Source organism: Oncorhynchus keta, chromosome 36 (genome assembly GCF_023373465.1).
Source record: "Oncorhynchus keta strain PuntledgeMale-10-30-2019 chromosome 36, Oket_V2, whole genome shotgun sequence".
Lineage (NCBI taxonomy): Eukaryota > Metazoa > Chordata > Actinopteri > Salmoniformes > Salmonidae > Oncorhynchus > Oncorhynchus keta.
In genome coordinates, this window is record NC_068456.1 from 2327716 (window position 1) to 2349725 (window position 22010).

Sequence of the window (22010 nt, forward strand, 5' to 3'; positions counted from 1 at the left end):
TAGCCCATAGTCCTATATGTTTTAATAAGGTTAGTATCACACCTCATGTAGCCTAGCCCATAGTCCTATATGTTTTAATAAGGTTAGTATCACACCTCATGTAGCCTAGCCCATAGGCCTATATGTTTTAATAAGGTTAGTATCACACCTCATGTAGCCTAGCCCATAGTCCTATATGTTTAATAAGGTTAGTATCACGCCCTCATGTAGCCTAGCCCATAGGCCTATATGTTTTAATAAGGTTAGTATCACACCTCATGTAGCCTAGCCCATAGGCCTATATGTTTTAATAAGGTTAGTATCACACCTCATGTAGCCTAGCCCATAGGCCTATATGTTTTAATAAGGTTAGTATCACACCTCATGTAGCCTAGCCCATAGCCTAGCCCATAGGCCTATATGTTTTTAATAAGGTTAGTATCACACCTCATGTAGCCTAGCCCATAGTCCTATATGTTTTAATAAGGTTAGTATCACACCTCATGTAGCCTAGCCCATAGGCCTATATGTTTTTAATAAGGTTAGTATCACCTCATGTAGCCTAGCCCACAGTCATATATGTTTTAATAAGGTTAGTATCACACCTCATGTAGCCTAGCCCATAGGCCTATATGTTTTAATAAGGTTAGTATCACACCTCATGTAGCCTAGTCCATAGGTCTATATGTTTTAAAAGGTTAGTATCACACCTCATGTAGCCTAGCCCATAGGCCTATATGTTTTAAAGGTTAGTATCACACCTCACGTAGCCTAGCCCATAGTCCTATATGTTTTAATAAGGTTAGTATCATACCTCATGTAGCCTAGCCCATAGTCCTATATGTTTTAATAAGGTTAGTATCACACCTCATGTAGCCTAGCCCATAGGCCTATATGTTTTAATAAGGTTAGTATCACACCTCATGTAGCCTAGCCCACAGTCATATATGTTTTAATAAGGTTAGTATCACACCTCATGTAGCCTAGCCCATAGTCCTATATGTTTTAATAAGGTTAGTATCACACCTCATGTAGCCTAGCCCATAGTCCTATATGTTTTAATAAGGTTAGTATCACACCTCATGTAGCCTAGCCCACAGTCATATATGTTTTAATAAGGTTAGTATCACACCTCATGTAGCCTAGCCCATAGGCCTATATGTTTTAATAAGGTTAGTATCACACCTCATGTAGCCTAGTCCATAGGTCTATATGTTTTAAAAGGTTAGTATCACACCTCATGTAGCCTAGCCCATAGGCCTATATGTTTTAAAAAGGTTAGTATCACACCTCACGTAGCCTAGCCCATAGTCCTATATGTTTTAATAAGGTTAGTATCACACCTCATGTAGCCTAGCCCATAGTCATATATGTTTTGATAAGGTTAGTATCACACCTCATGTAGCCTAGCCCACAGTCATATATGTTTTGATAAGGTTAGTATCACACCTCATGTAGCCTAGCCCACAGTCATATATGTTTTGATAAGGTTAGTATCACACCTCATGTAGCCTAGCCCACAGTCATATATGTTTTGATAAGGTTAGTATCACACCTCATGTAGCCTACCTAGCCCATAGTCATATATGTTTTGATAAGGTTAGTATCACACCTCATGTAGCCTACCTAGCCCATAGTCATATATGTTTTGATAAGGTTAGTATCACACCTCATGTAGCCTAGCCCACAGTCATATATGTTTTGATAAGGTTAGTATCACACCTCATGTAGCCTAGCCCACAGTCATATATGTTTTGATAAGGTTAGTATCACACCTCATGTAGCCTAGCCCACAGTCATATGTTTTAATAAGGTTAGTATCACACCTCATGTAGTCTAGCCCATAGTCCTATATGTTTTAATAAGGTTAGTATCACACCTCATGTAGTCTAGCCCATAGTCCTATATGTTTTAATAAGGTTAGTATCACACCTCATGTAGTCTAGCCCATAGTCCTATATGTTTTAATAAGGTTAGTATCACACCTCATGTAGCCTAGCCCGTAGTCCTATATGTTTTAATAAGGTTAGTATCACACCTCATGTAGTCTAGCCCATAGTCCTATATGTTTTAATAAGGTTAGTATCACACCTCATGTAGCCTAGCCCATAGGCCTATATGTTTTGATAAGGTTAGTATCACACCTCATGTAGTCTAGCCCATAGGCCTATATGTTTTAATAAGGTTAGTATCACACCTCATGTAGTCTAGCCCATAGGCCTATATGTTTTAAAGGTTAGTATCACACCTCATGTAGTCTAGCCCATAGGCCTATATGTTTTAAAGGTTAGTATCACACCTCATGTAGCCTAGCCCATAGGCCTATATGTTTTGATAAGGTTAGTATCACACCTCATGTAGTCTAGCCCATAGGCCTATATGTTTTAATAAGGTTAGTATCACACCTCATGTAGTCTAGCCCATAGGCCTATATGTTTTAAAAGGTTAGTATCACACCTCATGTAGTCTAGCCCATAGGCCTATATGTTTTAAAGGTTAGTATCACACCTCATGTAGCCTAGCCCATAGGCCTATATGTTTTGATAAGGTTAGTATCACACCTCATGTAGTCTAGCCAATAGTCCTATATGTTTTAATAAGGTTAGTATCACACCTCATGTAGCCTAGCCCATAGGCCTATATGTTTAAAAGGTTAGTATCACACCTCACGTAGCCTAGCCCATAGTCCTATATGTTTTAATAAGGTTAGTATCACACCTCATGTAGCCTAGCCCACAGTCATATATGTTTTAATAAGGTTAGTATCACACCTCATGTAGCCTAGCCCATAGGCCTATATGTTTTAATAAGGTTAGTATCACACCTCATGTAGCCTAGTCCATAGGTCTATATGTTTTAAAGGTTAGTATCACACCTCATGTAGCCTAGCCCATAGGCCTATATGTTTTAAAGGTTAGTATCACACCTCACGTAGCCTAGCCCATAGTCCTATATGTTTTAATAAGGTTAGTATCACACCTCATGTAGCCTAGCCCATAGTCATATATGTTTTGATAAGGTTAGTATCACACCTCATGTAGCCTAGCCCACAGTCATATATGTTTTGATAAGGTTAGTATCACACCTCATGTAGCCTAGCCCACAGTCATATATGTTTTGATAAGGTTAGTATCACACCTCATGTAGCCTAGCCCACAGTCATATATGTTTTGATAAGGTTAGTATCACACCTCATGTAGCCTACCTAGCCCATAGTCATATATGTTTTGATAAGGTTAGTATCACACCTCATGTAGCCTACCTAGCCCATAGTCATATATGTTTTGATAAGGTTAGTATCACACCTCATGTAGCCCTAGCCCACAGTCATATATGTTTTGATAAGGTTAGTATCACACCTCATGTAGCCTAGCCCACAGTCATATATGTTTTGATAAGGTTAGTATCACCTCATGTAGCCTAGCCCACAGTCCTATATGTTTTAATAAGGTTAGTATCACACCTCATGTAGCCTAGCCCATGGGCCTATATGTTTTAATAAGGTTAGTATCACACCTCATGTAGTCTAGCCCATAGTCCTATAAGGTTAGTATCACACCTCATGTAGTCTAGCCCATAGTCCTATATGTTTTAATAAGGTTAGTATCACACCTCATGTAGCCTAGCCCATAGTCCTATATGTTTTAATAAGGTTAGTATCACACCTCATGTAGTCTAGCCCATAGTCCTATATGTTTTAATAAGGTTAGTATCACACCTCATGTAGCCTAGCCCATAGGCCTATATGTTTTAATAAGGTTAGTATCACACCTCATGTAGTCTAGCCCATAGTCCTATATGTTTTAATAAGGTTAGTATCACACCTCATGTAGCCTAGCCCATAGTCCTATATGTTTTAATAAGGTTAGTATCACACCTCATGTAGCCTAGTCCATAGGTCTATATGTTTTAAAAGGTTAGTATCACACCTCATGTAGCCTAGCCCATAGGCCTATATGTTTTAAAAGGTTAGTATCACACCTCACGTAGCCTAGCCCATAGTCCTATATGTTTTAATAAGGTTAGTATCACACCTCATGTAGCCTAGCCCATAGTCATATATGTTTTGATAAGGTTAGTATCACACCTCATGTAGCCTAGCCCACAGTCATATATGTTTTGATAAGGTTAGTATCACACCTCATGTAGCCTAGCCCACAGTCATATATGTTTTGATAAGGTTAGTATCACACCTCATGTAGCCTAGCCCACAGTCATATATGTTTTGATAAGGTTAGTATCACACCTCATGTAGCCTACCTAGCCCATAGTCATATATGTTTTGATAAGGTTAGTATCACACCTCATGTAGCCTACCTAGCCCATAGTCATATATGTTTTGATAAGGTTAGTATCACACCTCATGTAGCCTAGCCCACAGTCATATATGTTTTGATAAGGTTAGTATCACACCTCATGTAGCCTAGCCCACAGTCATATATGTTTTGATAAGGTTAGTATCACACCTCATGTAGCCTAGCCCACAGTCATATATGTTTTAATAAGGTTAGTATCACACCTCATGTAGTCTAGCCCATAGTCCTATATGTTTTAATAAGGTTAGTATCACACCTCATGTAGTCTAGCCCATAGTCCTATATGTTTTAATAAGGTTAGTATCACACCTCATGTAGTCTAGCCCATAGTCCTATATGTTTTAATAAGGTTAGTATCACACCTCATGTAGCCTAGCCCATAGTCCTATATGTTTTAATAAGGTTAGTATCACCTCATGTAGTCTAGCCCATAGTCCTATATGTTTTAATAAGGTTAGTATCACACCTCATGTAGCCTAGCCCATAGGCCTATATGTTTTAATAAGGTTAGTATCACACCTCATGTAGTCTAGTCCATAGTCCTATATGTTTTAATAAGGTTAGTATCACACCTCATGTAGCCTAGCCCATAGGCCTATATGTTTTGATAAGGTTAGTATCACACCTCATGTAGTCTAGCCCATAGGCCTATATGTTTTAATAAGGTTAGTATCACACCTCATGTAGTCTAGCCCATAGGCCTATATGTTTTAAAAGGTTAGTATCACACCTCATGTAGTCTAGCCCATAGGCCTATATGTTTTAAAAGGTTAGTATCACACCTCATGTAGCCTAGCCCATAGGCCTATATGTTTTGATAAGGTTAGTATCACACCTCATGTAGTCTAGCCCATAGGCCTATATGTTTTAATAAGGTTAGTATCACACCTCATGTAGTCTAGCCCATAGGCCTATATGTTTTAAAAGGTTAGTATCACACCTCATGTAGTCTAGCCCATAGGCCTATATGTTTTAAAAGGTTAGTATCACACCTCATGTAGCCTAGCCCATAGGCCTATATGTTTTGATAAGGTTAGTATCACACCTCATGTAGTCTAGCCAATAGTCCTATATGTTTTAATAAGGTTAGTATCACACCTCATGTAGCCTAGCCCATAGGCCTATATGTTTTAAAAGGTTAGTATCACAGATCACGTAGCCTAAAAAGCCCATAGTCCTATATGTTTTAATAAGGTTAGTATCATTACCTCATGTAATCTGCCCATAGTCCTATATGTTTTAATAAGGTTAGTATCACACCTAATGTAGCCTAGTCCATAGTCCTTTTTTTAAGCGCATTGCTGCGCTTTAAAATGTCAAGAAATGGCCTAATAATTTATCACCATTTTAAGCTAAAATGTTCTGATCTGTTGCGTCAGGGACATTGTGTGAAAAGGTTTTAATGGTAGTGGTTGTATTAATTTGTGATCTATCGCATTCCACAACTGTCCCAGACAATGTTTGGAATATTTATTTCTCGCATAGAATAGGTCAACTTTGCTTTTAAAAATAAAGGCGCTGTTCCGGAACGTTATAGATCACTTTCATTCTCCGTTCTGTTCTTGGAAAATGTTTGTTATTTTCCGGTTTCCGCTTCCATTCCCTGAACCGGTTCCAACCCCTGATTGTATTGGACTGTTCTCTTCTGTGCTCTACTTATTGTACTGTGTTATGGGTGTTATGGGTGGGCCCTAGGTGGCCTGGCCCGACGTACTGTACCTCCCGTCCAAACAAAATGTTGAAATAGTGATCATTTATCTGACCAAGACGTACGACCGACAAAAAGACGCAACAATCTAAGATAAAGCAACCTAGCGAGCGAAACAGCGCTCCTCTGTCTCCATATGGGTATACCATGTACAGTGGGGCAAAAAAGTATTTAGTCAGCCACCAATTGTGTAAGTTCTCCCACTTAAAAAGATGAGAGAGGCCTGTAATTTTCATCATAGGTACACTTTAAACTATGACAGACAAAATGAGGGGAAAAAATCCAGAAAATCACATTGTAGGATTTTTAATGAATTTATTTGCAAATTATGGTGGAAAATAAGTATTTGGTCAAAAACAAAAGTTTATCTCAATACTTTGTTATATACCCTTTGTTGGCAATGACAGAGGTCAAACGTTTTCTATAAGTCTTCACAAGGTTTTCACACACTGTTGCTGGTATTTTGGCCCATTCCTCCATGCAGATCTCCTCTAGAGCAGTGATGTTTTGGGGCTGTTGCTGGGCAACATGGACATTATATACAGATCTCTTCAGCCACTTGCAATTTAGAAAGGGAAGTTGGCGGGTGGAGAGTGCACTGTTCGGATGCTGGCTTCTCCTAAGGTAAATGTCTGTTTTGCCAAAGTTATATCATTACTATAAATAAAGTCATTCAAAATACTTAACAGTGAAACGCATCTAAAACGTGTGACGATAATGTGCCTTGAGTATAATTTTAAATGTTGAGACAAGAACAAGGGTATTTGGTATTTTATTAGGATCCCCATTAGCTGTTGCGAAAGCAGCAGATTCTCTTCCTGGGCTCACACAAAACATGAAGCATGACATAATACGGAACATTAATGAACAAGAACAGCAGAAAAGGGAGGGTTGTGTGGCAAAGATATAGGTGTCTCTCTACAGAATGCATGCTCTCTGCTCTCCAGAATGTGCACTGCTGTCTACCGTGCGGCAGCGTAGCCTAGTGGTTAGAGCGTTGGACTAGTAACCGGAAGGTTGCGAGTTCAAACCCCCGAGCTGACAAGGTACAAATCTGTCATTCTGCCCCTGAACAGGCAGTTAACCCACTGTTCCCAGGCCGTCATTGAAAATAAGAATATGTTCTTAACTGACTTGCCTGGTTAAATAAAGGTTTAAAAAAAATTGCATATTCATTGTGTGAATTATTTGCCCTTTGTTAATTTTTAGCAATTCCCCATTAGATTTGTAATCAGTATGTCTAGTAAATGTACCATCAATCCCTGTCATTTGGTTACATTCATTTATGTTAATGCATGTATTCATTACAGTCATTTACCTTTCTCATTCTCAGAGTGGAAACGTTGTTTGCAGAGTTGACAACTTGCTACACTTGTGAAAAACACATTTTGGTTTATTTCATCGCCATCATTTAAGAGTTTGGTAATTGTTTTCATTGTCTTTTGTCTGGGGTGCACCAAGGGAGCAATGAACATGTGTCTGGTTTCTCTGTCCTGATAACATTGAGGGAGCGTGTGCGCACCTGAGCACGCCAACCCCCTGAGTTGATACAACGTTGCACTTCATTAGCGACAGCTCAAGTCAAGACTGATAGAAAGGGGGCAGACAGGCAGAGTAGAGAGATTAATGGGATTGAATGAACCAGAATTTTCATCAGGATATTTTCTACTGTTTTTATTAGTCGGCTTTAGGCCTATGTATTTTACCTAGTTGATGGTGGAAGTTATAGGCCGACTGCTGCATTGGCCTATAGGCTATTTCTGAGTTCCATGACCTCGTTTCTATTGCTGCCAATGGATCAAGGCCGGTGCTCTTGCATTAGTTGAATTTGACCTTTTAGATTTTTATCATTTTAAGTCAGATTTGCATGATTAAATACGTGGCAGTTGTTTTGAGACACAAAAACGATATTACTGAAACTAAACTGTTCCACGAAAAATGCACACATTTTCATAACTTGGCAGGCAGATACTGTTGGTAGAAATAGGATAAATTGTGGACTAGGGTCTTTATTATTATAACACCCATTAACAAGCGTGTGAACACAGGAGGACCTGTGATAAAAACGAACCGGCCTATTGAAAATCAAATGCCCGTCCAACTGCTTCGTTCTGGCGCCGGCCCTGGTACTGTATTGTATTGTACTGTACTCTACTGTTCTCTACTCACTGTACTGTACTTCAGTGGTACCCAAACTGTGGGGTGCGCCACGCAGAGAGGTCCATTTCAAAATTGGGTAGTGTATCCTACGTTTTCCACTCGTCAGTCATTGCATACCTTAGAGTGCTATTTAGAACTTGTCAGAAATGTCCAGATCAAGTAGCCCATGTTAGATAAGGGTTAGGGTTAGCCCATAGATTTTGTTGTATTGTTTAAGTCAGTAAAATAACACATGAATACACATTAGACATGGCAAAATGTATAGAGAAAATGTTCTCTTGCATCCCATTACAAAATGTGTAGAATTGCAGGGAATAAGCTTTAAACCTGCCAACTGTTCTCTGCATCAAGAAGAGGGGTGTGAACAGAGACATAGAAATAGACGTGGCACGTGCTCGCAGGGGGGGGGGGCGCGGGATGTTCCCCATGCTGGAAAAGTCTGGGAACCCCTGCAGTACTGCACTATTTAAACATGTGAAACATATGTCAGATTTGGTCCAGCTAGGTCCATCTGTGGACATTAACATCAAGGCCAATGGTGGTGGACTGACCAAATTTCAACGTCCATGGATATCCCGTGTCGGTCGGTGCTCAGTGGGTGACGATGCTGGTTAAAGTAAATGGAAAGAGAGGGGGCTCATTGGGAGGTGTCAGTAAGAGCTGTGAGAGGTGATGTGAATTGGGGAGGGGGGGGGTAGAGAGAGAAAGAGAGAGAGAAGGAGAGAGAGAAAGAGAGAGAGAGAGGTTGTTCAGATTGACTGTTTTAACACTCTTGGTTTGATCGCCGGATGACAGAAAGACATAGAAACCAGTTATCAGCTGAACATAACAGTATGCCAGTTGAATGGATCACAGTAGCAGGTGACCCAACTGTTGTTTGTACAGATTTTTTGGTAATGGAATTACGAGTTTTAATCACTTAATAATTCCTATATTAAACTGATATCATAAAATCACTATAATTGATAGGTATACCGTTAATTGTTACTTCTGTAGACTTTCATTATCCTCCCTCCTCTTGAGGGAGAGAAATTTGAAAATATCTTTAAAATATGTGGGTTTTTGGTAATGGCAAGGCTCAAGGCAATATTTCTTACATTTACAGAAGGTAAACAATTTCTCCAAAATGATTATTTAATTGATATCAGTTGGCAGGGGTATTTACTATGTTTTGATGTATTTCTGATACCTTTCAAGACTTTTTCTTGTAGATGTTTTCTAAGACCTTTCCATATTTTTTCAAGACTTTTCCATCTGTTTATGCAGAAATCAAAGCCTTTATTATGCCACTTTTTTTAATGGCAAATGGTTGAAAAATGTATCTATGCCTCCATGTCCCCAAAACATAGACTCGTAGCCTTCATTTGATACCCAAATTGATATGCTCCTATTAACTTTACATGTTGATGCTTATGGGTCCTTTTTTCGATGGAAATGCCCTATGGTCTGAGGGGCTTTGCATGTTCTAGTTATTCTATTTCTAAGTGTACAGCTGAACATGGTCAAGATGACGTATGCGTTAATCATAATCACTCCAGAAGGCACATAGCCATAGTCTCTAGGTTAAGGATCTGACCTGTGTAAGAAAAGAGCTTTGTCCCTGGTCTGTGTCTGCTGGTTAGACAAGCCCCAGCAGCAGTGTTGGTTGTTTCAGCAGAGACCAGATGATGTCTCACATTGAAATGTTTGGTCTCGCTACAGTGTCCACAGCCCGAGTGTTTGTCCGGGTATTTTTGCGCCCGATACTGATCTATAAGCTAACACAGACAGCATAGAGATCAGTGATAGGGCATGATGAGCGATGTCAGACTTCCTGTGGGAAGGATAACGAATCACAGAGCACAATGGGTTGGTGTGGTGTGTGTGGTTAGTGTGATTAGACCGAATGGCATGACCTCTATGATCAAACAAGCTAAAGGCTCCGTTCTATCAATGTTCAACAGGTTTTCACCTTCTCCTTCTTCGTCCACTTGTGACAGTGTTCTAATCCAGGCAGGGGCAACTTTAACTGGGACGGGGGCCACAAAATTCTGCTCGTCGGGAGGGGCCACATTTTAGACAGTAGCAAGACCAAACAAACCCACTCTCAAAAACCCACACTGTCAATTCTCCGGTACTGAAGCTACCCTAGAAACAAAAAGCTGGTCACCATCAACCTTCAACACAGAAGTAACGTTTTTGACAACTTTTCACAAACAGGTGTTCAAAGTCAACCAACCTAATCACAGCTACACTCAGTTTTACAAAGAAAAGTGGTTCAGATAAGGTAACACACAATGCGAGTTTCTTATAAATGTTGGACCACTATAAAAACAAATCTCCCTGTAGAATGGTGATGAATTATGATGAGGAGGACTGGTGGAAAACCATGTTGATTACCCTCCAAGATTAAGTTTCTCCACTAATGTCTTTCCAAGCAGTTATCCTTGACTGTATGGAGTCTTAGCAGGAGTGTACAGGTCCCTATGGTCATTCCAGTCATCATCCTTCATAACAGAGTTGGACTCCCCTCTGTGGCAAACCTGACATCCATCCCTACATCTGGTCAACAAACTGCCTGGCCCCAACCCACACCATAATGAGCACATTTCTTTTTTTCTTTCTTTCTTTTTTTCTTTCTGTGTGTGTGTGTGTGTGTATATGTGCCTGCATGCATACAAGACTACAAGTGTGCCCTTCGGCTCCACTCTCTTTTTCATCGCCATTGTTTGGAGACTGCTGGCAAATTGGAGGATTCTCTTTAGGGATGTTTCATGGCTATTAAAGAGTGAGTCTGGAACCATCTGGAGGCCTGCTTCCCTACATGACTGGGATAATGAGGAAAGCTCTGGAGGGATTCTCAGATTCTGACTAGGGTAGTGTGGTGGTAGGGTAACTTACTGAAGCGAGCTCCCCCACTCCCCTGGAGGGCCACAGAGGGCAGAACACAAAGGATAAGTCCTTCAGTATGGTTCATAAAAGCCAAGGACTCCTCTCCAGGAGAGAGTGAAGTCTCAAGTCTTCCATCTGAGCACATAATGAAAGAGAGCGATGTTTCCCCACTTAGAGACAGGAAGGAAGGAACTACGCCTCTGACAATGACTTCCTGCTCTCTGTAGTCTGAGGAGTTGAGTGCAATTGCTTGAGTGGCAAATGATGCCAAGTCATGTAGCCCTTTCCTGCAGCCAATGACCAAAAGCAGCCCCTTTGCCTCATTAGTGGATTGTTATTAACATTTTTCATAATTTGGTCATTAATAAATACTTTTGTTTTAAACAGATGAAAGTTCAATGTTTCTATGGCTAACGGTGTTGTTAAATGTCAGTCTTCTGTGATGTACAGTACCAGTCAAAAGTTAGGACACACCTACTCATTCAAGGGTTTTTCTTTATTTTTACTATTTTCTACTTAGCAGAACGCCCCCCATTCTCATCGACGGGGCTGTAGTGGAGCAGGTCGAGAGTTTCAAGATCCTTGGTGTCCACATCAGCAACAAACTATCATGGTCCAAACACACCAAGACAGTCATGAAGAGGGAAGGAACCACAATGTCTATTCCCCCTCAGGAGACTGAAAAGATTTGGCATGGGTCCCCAGATCCTCAAAACGTTCTACAGCTGCACCATCGAGAGCATCCTGATCGGTTGCATCACTGCTCCGCATCAGACCATAAGGCACTACAGAGTGTAGAGTGTACGGCCCAGTACGTCACCAAGCGTCCTGCCATTCAGGACCTATATACTATGCGGTGTCAGAGGAAGACCCAAAAAATGGTCAAAGACTTCAGTCACCAAAGTCATAGACTGTTCTCTCTGCTACTGCACGGCAAGCGGTACCGGAGGGCCAAGTCTAGGCTCCTTAGCAGCTTCTACTCCCAAGCCATAAGACTGCTGAACAATTAATCAAATGGCCACCCAGGCTATTTACATTCACATAAAACTAGAAGTGTCATTTTATTCTATGGTACAGGTCTTATCTTTTCTTTTCTGTGTGTGAGGTGTATACTTTTGTTTAAGTAGATGTGCTTAAGATTGCCAAGAAGCACTCAGTGTGACCCTGTTTTAGCCCTTAAAAGGTTCTGAGTGCTACAATATTCACTACAATATTCTGCACTGTGCTCGTCTGGGTAATCTCAAATAAACATTTTAATCTGCGGACCAAATTCCTTAATCCCTTCCTATAGCTACAGTATATACTAGGATTGACTGCGTTTTCCTAAGTCGTTAAATTCGACGTGGTCACCATACAAAACCCCCGTAATGATTTCCTTTCCTCTCAATGTAAATGGCATTGCTAACCACTGAGGCCTAACGGACACAAAGGTCCACCCCTGAAAGCCCAGTGCCACTCAAGACACAGGGGGAGACACCTCACAGCATGAGGTCACGGGCTCCATAAGAGCTAACGTAATGACACCTTCACACGCGGTGACACCCACAGTGAGACACAGGCAGACAGACACACACAGAGTCCCTATTCTTCGCGTTAAGGCCGCTAATTGCCACCAGTTCGTTGGGGGGGGCATGGCAGCAGCTGTTGTGATGGGCATCCGCTCTAAGGTAAAGAGAGGAAGAAGACAGAAAGAAGAGAGAAAGAAGAGAGAAATGTCTCATGCTGTGCCGTCTCTATGCTTCCAACCAATTCACTGTCTGAGCCTGGGCCTATTTCCCAGAACCCCCCCCCCCCTCTTGTAGAAGGGGTCCAGCCTTTGTCAAATCAACATTGAAAGTTGACCTAGATTTTTTTTGTTTTAAATAGCTAACCCTTCACTTTTCCTAACCTTAACCTAATTCTCCTAACCTACTACGTTCATTCTCCCATTCTGCAGCGTAAGTTTTCCTAACGTGCTACGAAAAGTCAAATCTGATGTTAATTAGACAAAAGTAGGATCCCTTCCAGCCATGACCTCTTTAAAACAGGATTGGACAATACTGCTTCCTGTCTGAGAACACCATCTCCCCTCGTCTCCCTGGAAGACCATCATTGGGTCACCAACCGCAATAACAACTATTAGAATGATCCCGGCACGTTGACTTTAATTAAGGGCACCAAAAATGGCACCTTGTTTTTTGGAGCGTTTCTGAAATGGCACCAAATCCCCTTTATGGTGGACTTTGTTTGGCTAGAGCCTTATGAGGGATAATAGGGTAAAGGGTGCCATTTCAAAGGTTCAGCCCAAAAGTAGTGCCCTATATAGGGTGCCATTTCAGATACAATCTGTTAGGCTTGGAGACCATGGAGATGCAGTGTCTAAACTCACCTTTGATGGGGACAGCAGCATCAGTGACAACCGCATGGGTAGGGATGACATGGGGAGAATGAAGAGAAAAGAAAAGAGAACATTAGCCACAGGCTCAACATAAACTCATTTTACACATTGACTACAAAACAGAGAAGAGGGTATTTCAGACAGCAATACTTCAGCTTGAGTGTAACCTTGGGGCAACGAGACATTTCACATGCTTTTATTTCATGTTGTGCCTCACATCTCACACACAATACATCACGTTGATAACAGTGAGATATAGCTACTGGTGCAGAAACCCCACACATCTGAGAAGGAGAGATAAATCAACCCAGATTCTCTTCATCACTCATGAAAGTTTCCTAAAATTGGATGGCCATGATGGATTTATGATACAGAACTTACTGGAGGCGTTGGAAACCAACCTGAGCTCCAGCACCCAATCACGTGGGCATGAAGTAAAAAAAAAATAGGCTTCTGGGTAGTGCTCTCTCTCTCTCTCTCTCTCTCTCTCTCTCTCTCTCTCTCTCTCTCTCTCTCTCTCTCTCTCTCTCTCTCTCTCTCTCTCTCTCTCTCTCTCTCAAAGGAATGAACATTCTCTAAAAGGCCCCTGAGCAGACCATAAGTAATTGTGTTCCTCCCTTACTCTCTCTCCATCCATCTTCCCACTGTGTTGGGCCTTTTTGGCTCAGTGTGTACGACACACGAGATGAAAAAAAAAAAAAAAAAAAAAATGGTACATTGAAAATGGGAAGAGGTAGGAATCCATCTTGCGCCACCAAGGGAGCCGACCTTTGCCATAGCGGGAGGCCGCCACCCATACCTCACCGACATGCTCTGAACACATTGCTCTATTGGCTGTAAAATAGACACAGTGGCCTATTTATAAAAGGATTACGGGGAGAAAGAAAGACGGCGGGAGAGAGCTCCGTCTCTGCCAGAACCCTTAGCCTCAGGGGGAGGAACCGTTAGTGGCACAATACAACACATACAATGAGTGTACAAAACATTAGGAACACCTGCTCTTTCCATGACAGACTGACCAGGTGAAAGCTATAATCCCTTATTTATGTCACTTCTCAAATCCTCTTCAAATCAGTGTAGAGGAGACAGGTTAAAGGAGGATTTCTAAGGCTTGAGACAATTGAAACATGGATTGTATACATGTGCTGTTCAGAGGGTGGATGGGCCATGGGACAGTGTCTGCCATGGGACAGTGTCTGCGTTTCTGCTCATCTGAGCACTTTGTGACGGCGCAAATGGAAAAGTACAAAGTAAGATAAGTCCAATATGGTTGCCGGGTGCCATGCGACAGGGCAGGGCCAATGTGCTCAGGAGGAGGAGCTGCTTTCAGGTGGGGTTTGGGAAGATTAGTCGACCTACAGACACATGCGGTACACACTCAGACAGCCAAAAAGGGCTTCACATTAACTCACACAAACGAGGCTCAATGTTCATTTTTTCAGCCACTTGTCTTTCGGAGAAGTAGGACGGGATTTTTTTTCAAAAGCTCACATCACCCAAAAAATGGTCTGTAAGACAATGGGCAAAAAATGTAAATTGGCTTGTATGATGCAAGGAACCACTTTATAAAATCAAATGTATTATCATTAATAGTTCTATTACCATAAAGAGAATCAGACAAAATACAACACTGCCCCTTTAAAGTACTCCTGGGGGAAAGTTGCACAACCTTTATAGCCTGTAAATAACTACAACATTACAATTATAACCAAAAACATTGCCTTTATAAAATGATTTCCTCATTCAATGAATCAGGGATCAAATGGCTAAAGTAGGCAACTTCAAAGCAAGATATGCACACGCACGCACGCACACACGCACACACACACACACACACACACACACACACACACACACACACACACACACACACACACACACACACACACACACACACACACACACACACACACACACACACACACACACACACACACACAGTGTTCGTGAGAGTCTCATCTTTCCATAGAGGGGTCATTCTAGTTTCTAGGCCAAACCGTCAGGACTCTACAGATGATTTTGTGAGAAGACCGATTTTGACAAACACCCCTCTAGGTCTGTCACCTTTCACTGCAGATGGGAAGTGTGACATCAGCGGATGTGACGGATTGAGACGCATCCAATAAAAAGAAACAGATCTCTAGCTTAAACTGACCGATTTTTATGGGGATTTTTGTATTATGCTAATTTACACGGGGTTACAAACATCAACTCTATTGGGTTAAGGCTGTCCTGGAGGAAGGTTGCCCAACCTTTAATAGCCTATAGATTATAGCAACATTACAATTACAAACAAAAACTTTGTGTCTTTATGAAATCATTTCCTCATTCAATGAATCAGGGATCAAATGGCTAAAGGACACATGTTCAAAGGAAGGTACATACATCTGACACCTACAAAACCAGACCAGCCGTCCTATTCAGACTCCTACTGAGCAGGAATGGTAAAAGGAAAACAGCTGAATCTGGCCTAATACACTATTGAGTCTCTATAGAGTGGTGAGGAAGAGGACGTGTCCGGAAGCCAATTCAGCATACATTTTATGTATTGAGGGTTCACTCAAATGTCATTTGAAGCTTTGTTTTACTAATGACAGTTACAGCTGATTTTGGGATTGCATATCGATTTGCTCTACTTCAATACAAGTCATCTGATTTATTTGTTTCAGTCTCTGAATTGTTTAATCAAACTTTACGCTGCCAGCTCCTGATATCAGGGCATAAAAACTACAATCTGTCTCCTGAATTAGCCTAGTGGGCATGTGCGTCCAGCTGGTGCACATGCGCACTAGGCCAAAGCTCGTTTTCCCCGGTTTCCATAGAACTATGCTAGTTTTCATCCTCATTGTCAAACTTAAAAAACACTGCACCCTCAACTTCAAAACTTCTTTGCTAGGTTAGTTATACAATCACGGAACTAAGAACTGTGAAAGAAACTTACATTTTGTATTGTTTTATTGAATAGTCATGATAGTAATGACTATTTGACATGTCTGTCATAAGATGACTGTGGTGAAGGATATCGTTGCTTCTTAAGGCGGATCCAAGTTCAGTTTTGAGATCCACCGGCGAATTGGCGTAGGGTTCGCTGGGCATTTCTGACTGGTCTTGGAACTGTGACTATGGGCAGCCTCTCCCCACTTGGCTCAATGGGATATGTAGTGATTTTGCCAATACAGCCAGATACAGTGGCTTGCGAAAGTATTCACCCCCTTTTGCATTTTTCCTATTTTGTTGCCTTACAACCTGGAATTAAAATGGATTTTTGGGGGGTTTGTATCATTTGATTTACTCAACATGCCTACCACTTTGAATATGCAAAATAGTTTTTATTGTGAAACAAACAAGAAATAAGACAAAAAAAACAGAAAACTTGAGCGTGCATAACTATTCACCCCCCTCCACCTTACAGCTGCAAGTCTCTTGGGGTATGTCTCTATAAGCTTGGCACATCTAAACACTGGGATTTTTGCCCATTCTTCAAGGCAAAACTGCTCCAGCTCCTTCAAGTTGGATGGGTTCTGCTGGTGTACAGCAATCTTTAAGTCATACCACATATTGAGGTCTGGGCTTTGACTTGGCCATTCCAAGACATTTAAATGTTTCCCCTTAAACCACTCAAGTGTTGCTTCAGCAGTATGCTGTATGCTCTGTCCCAGTCTCAAATCTCTGGAAGACTGGATGGTTCCCCAAGGGTGATGAGAAGTTTTGGGTTTGCGCCAGACATAGTGTTTTTCTTGACGGACAAAAAGCTACATTTTAGTCTCATCTGACCAGAGTACCATCTTCCATACATTTGGGGAGTCTCCCACATTCCTTTTTCTGGCCACTCTTCTGTAAAGACCAGCTCTGTGGAGTGTACGGCTTAAAGTAGTCCTATGGACAGATACTTCAATCTCTGCGTGGCGATTTGCAGCTCCTTCAGGGTTATCTTTGGTCTCTTTGTTGCTTCTCTGATTAATGTCCTCCTTGCCTGGTCTGTGAGTTTTGCTGGGCAGCCCTCTCTTGGCAGGTTTGTTGTGGTGCCATATTCTTTCCATTTTTTATAATGAATTTAATGGTGCTCCCTGGGATGTTCAAAGTTTCTGATCTTTTTTTATAACCCAACCTTGATCTGTGTTCTCCACAACTCTGTCCCTGACCTGTTTGGAGAGCTCCTTGGTCTTCATGGTGCCGCTTTCTTGGTGGTGTTGCAGACTTTCAGAACAGGTGCATATTTACTGAGATCATGTGACACTTAAATAAAATCCACCTGTGTGCAATCTAATTACGTGACTTCTGAAGGTAATTGGTTGCACCAGATCTTATTTAGGGGCTTCATAGCAATGACCACAATACATATGCACACACCACTTTTCTGTTTGTAATTTTTTTGAATTTTTTTAAAACACGTTTTTTTTTCATTTCACTTCACCAATTTGGACATTTTTGTGTATGTCCATTACATGAAAATCAAATAAAAATATATTTAAATTACAGGTTGTAATGCAACAAAATAGGAAAAACACCATGGGGGATGAATACTTTTGCAAGGCACCGTTTGTACACAGTCTTGTACTCTTAACCTTTTTTCAACTGACTGTCGTATCTGTTAATTAACTCTGACTTAATGAATATAATGAATATGAATATAATCTAGGAATGACAAGACTTAATTGAGATGAGAAACCTTGAGAAAATAGCAACTCTACAGATCGCAATGACTACAATAAATGACTAAATTGCTTCCGGACAACAAGGGTCCGCGGACGACCTCCTCACTCTACAGGCCATTTTCTAACCTCAATTCGCTCCCAACTGCAATGCAGCCTAGTAACCAGGAGGGGCTCTATACAGACACAGTGGCCCAGGGGCCGTATGTACTGATCTAGGATCAGGCCGCCCCCCCCCCCTATCCATGAAAACATATTCATTGTGATCATCAACAACAACAAAAACAGATCCTAAATCAGCCCTTCTACTCTGACACGCTTGATACGGCCACAGCTTCCTAACCTAACATGGATGGAGAGATAAAATGATTTGGGTCCCACATCCTGCATTTATCTTTAACGATCTTCAAATGAAGATGGCTAATAAATCTTGCATTGCCTGGAGCTACATTAAGTGCAAAGGAATACACCCACAGTAGCGTTATCTCCAGTCCCCTCTCCCCAGAACCCCAGCCCTGTATCAGTGGCACAAAGAGAAGCTCTCCTTTACCACAGCAATGGAAAGACCTGCCCGCTTCCTTAGATAGACCATGATTTAATGTTGAGTAGACACTCTCAGACGACAGGAGGTTGGAAAAGAGTTGGCGTTGCCTAATTCTTATAAGCCAGGGATGGTTTACCTTGTGATAAAATAAAGGTTCAAGCTAAACTAAAAATACCTCTCCCAAACCACATCTTGAAAGGTCAAATTGGCAAAGGATAAAGTAATATGGTAGATTGCAGTGCTGAGAACAAAAGATACCATCCTGATCCACACCATGTCTAATTTGCAGCCCCCTGGCCCTCCTCTCGCGTTTAGAGTGCAGTCTCACCTCTCTCTCCATCTGGCTAAACCCAGACCTTTAGGGCCAGCTGTGTGTGCATGCAAATATTGTGTGTCCCATGTGGCTCAGTTGGTAGAGCATGGCACTTGCAATGCCAGGGTTGTGGGTTTGATACCCATGGGGGACCAGTACAAAAAAGTATGACCAAATGTAAGCTGTAAATTGCTCTGGATTACAGTGTCTACTAAATGATTGTAAATGTGGGGTGGGGGTATAATAGCCCCCTCTAGGTCTGAAACAGAGCTCACGCCTCTGGGTAAGTATTGACAGGCAGTGAGGCTCCATGTCCGGAAGGCTTTTAACACATTGCATTGTTTGTTTCCATTATCTTTTTAATCAGTGGGTATTGGATCCATTTTTCTAGGCAGCTCCTTGGGCTTAGTTTACACTTGAAATGAGGGATACCTAGAAATCTCCCTTAAGCAGAATGATACAAGAATGAGAACACACAGGACCTTTAAGACCGTAGCTGCAGGCCTACGGGTCAGTAATGGCCAAATTAAATGTGGGTTTATGGGGGGAGGGGGCTCCATCTTTTAATTCGGTATGAAGGGAATAGGTTCTGAGATCAGAAAAAAAAAATATGCAAAGTGAAAAATACAGAAAGTACTAATGACTACATTTTACAAAAGAGAAAATGTAACAGTCTGCTTTTTTTGTGCGTGTAATTGCACAAGCATACCTTAGAGAGCAGCATGTATGTATGTGTGGATGTCAGAGAGGAAGAGGAGGAGAGATGGATTGGGGGAAGGGCACATGGAGCGGCTACCCTGGGCGGCAGGGTAGCCTAGTGGTTAGAGCATTGGACTAGTAACCGAAAGGTTGCAAGTTCAAATCCCCGAGCTGACAAGGTACAAAATCTGTCGTTCTGCCCCTGAAAAGGCAGTTAACCCACTGTTCCTAGGCCGTCATTGAAAATAAGAATTTGTTCTTAACTGACTTGCCTAGTAAAATAAAGGTAAAATTTTAAAAAATGGAGACACCCAGCTCATCCATCCCTTCTCTGTCTCTCGTACTGACTACATCTTGTAGCAACATGGTTCCCAAGGCAACCAGAGAGGATGGGGTTCATCCTTTCTCCAACATGACACCCTTCACAGGGAGACGGTCACTGTTCAGTCAGTGGTTACGGATTGCCAATGGGACAGTATTTTGTGACATTCATTCATTTTTACAAAACGTTGGCTTCATGGCAATTTGTCATACATCTATTACAATTATGCGCCGAGATCATCTAATTTTGTATGTGCAGGAAGGTCCTCCCTTGATTCTCATTTCAGAAAAGAAACACCACGTACATGTATGTTTAACCGTTTATTAGAAAGGAGTGCAATGCATAGTCTTGGTGTTAGGCTCTGCTCCTTCAGGGTAGCTCACTGCCAGAGCGAAAAGTCATAAAGATGAGAAAATAACTACAGACAGTGAGCAAAACATGCCTGAAGGAAGAAACACAGAACCCAGACATGTGGAGGCTGGGGTGGTGGTGGGATATCAGAAAACAGCAAGCATAGCGAGTAACAGCTAGTTACAGCAGCAATGGCAATGGAAGCAAGAGACACCAGCGCGCGCGTGACATTGAGGAAGCAGGTGTAAAACTGGTCAACTTAAATAGACGGCATGTAAGTACAGTGTGATTTCAAGTGGTGCGATATCCACTCACGCAATCAGCTGACGCCACTACACTTGGGTTTCCTTTCTGAACCGGCTTCGCTTGATTAGAATTCACACTCAGCAGCCCTTTCTCAAACACACGCAGGCAGGCACGGAAGCACGTATGCATGCACATAGGCACACAAGACATCTTCAGTCCATGATGTTTACCCTCAATATTCACAAACCCATTACTGGACCATTACTCTTCCTTGACAACAAAACAGTAACATCGATCTAATGGTGTCTGTCTGACCTGGATAAGCCTAGACTAGAGAGTCAAGACAGTGGGCGGATACATCCCAAATGGCACCCTATTCCCGGTATTCCAGGGCCGTGTGACCCTTGGTCAAAAGTAGTACACTAGGGCTTCCCAGTGGTCTAGGGCACTGTATCGCAGTTTTGGGTTTGGCCGGTAGGGATATCCTTGTCTCATAGCGCACCAGCAACTCCTGTGGCGGGCCGGGCGCAGTGCACGCTGACCAAGGTCGCCAGGTGGACAGTGTTTCCTCCGACACATTGGTGCGGCTGGCTTCCGTGTTGGATGCGCGCTGTGTTAAGAAGCAGTGCGGCTTGGTTGGGTTGTGTTTCAGCGGACGCATGGCTTTCGACCTTCGTCTCTCCCGAGCCCGTACGGGAGTTGAAGCGATGAGACTAGACGGATACCGTGAAATTGGGGAGAAAACAGGGGTCAAATTCAACAACAACAAAAAGATATAAAAAATCAATTAAAAAGTAGTACACTATAAAGGGAAAAGGGCACCATTTGGGAAGCAGTCAGTCTTTTTGACTTGAGAGTATTTACACTTGAGGGAACGCAAAAGCAATATCAGAGGCGGTTGGCTTTAAAGTGTTAACCCCCTAAAGCCAAAACACTGTTCTAAGAGTCTATGGGATTGAGGCTATGGAGTTAGTGAGGGGCCAAAAGTGAGACGGTAACATGTTAGATGAATCTTAAAGATACCTTTAAAAAAGCCAATAAAGCGACCTAAACCTCCAGGCAATTCAGCCAATCCCTCTGGATATTAGAGTAATGGTAAATCACCAGCATTTCCCTGGACAATAAAGTAGATGAGGTCGGGGCGAGGATCTCCTTCCAGAAAGACATCTGGGACTGTAACATACTCTGTTCCACGGAATCATGGCTCGCTCCAGATATACTGTCCCCATACTTATGACCAGCAGGGTTTACATTGCGCAGACATGAATAAAGAACTCTCCGGGAAAAAGACGGAGGTGTATGTTTCATGGTTAATTACTCATGATTGTGGTAATGTACAGGAACTCAAGTACTTCTGTTCACCCGACATAGAATCCCTCACAATAAACGCCGACGCATTACCTCCAGAGAGAATTATCTTTGGTTATCGTCACAGCTGTGTATATTCCCCCTCATGCCAATACCAAGATGGC

General features: G+C 41.9%; 1 long non-coding RNA gene, 1 other non-coding gene and 1 pseudogene across 6 annotated transcripts; 2 read left to right on the top strand and 1 right to left on the bottom strand.

The window, feature by feature from the left end:
* Positions 1-22010, bottom strand: part of LOC118369445 (inactive tyrosine-protein kinase 7-like) — a 195689-nt pseudogene that overhangs the window by 118984 nt on the left and 54695 nt on the right.
* Positions 2-4679, top strand: LOC127916486 (uncharacterized). 5 transcript variants are annotated; one of them, XR_008095009.1, is made up of 4 exons: positions 19-82; positions 940-1045; positions 3430-3843; positions 4486-4679. It is a non-coding gene; the product is annotated as an uncharacterized LOC127916486 (long non-coding RNA). The 5 variants fall into 5 exon arrangements; XR_008095010.1 differs by having other exon boundaries at positions 3430-3790; XR_008095011.1 differs by having other exon boundaries at positions 3579-3843.
* On the top strand, positions 19001-19074 carry trnaa-ugc (transfer RNA alanine (anticodon UGC)). The gene has a single exon. It is a non-coding gene; the product is annotated as a tRNA-Ala (tRNA).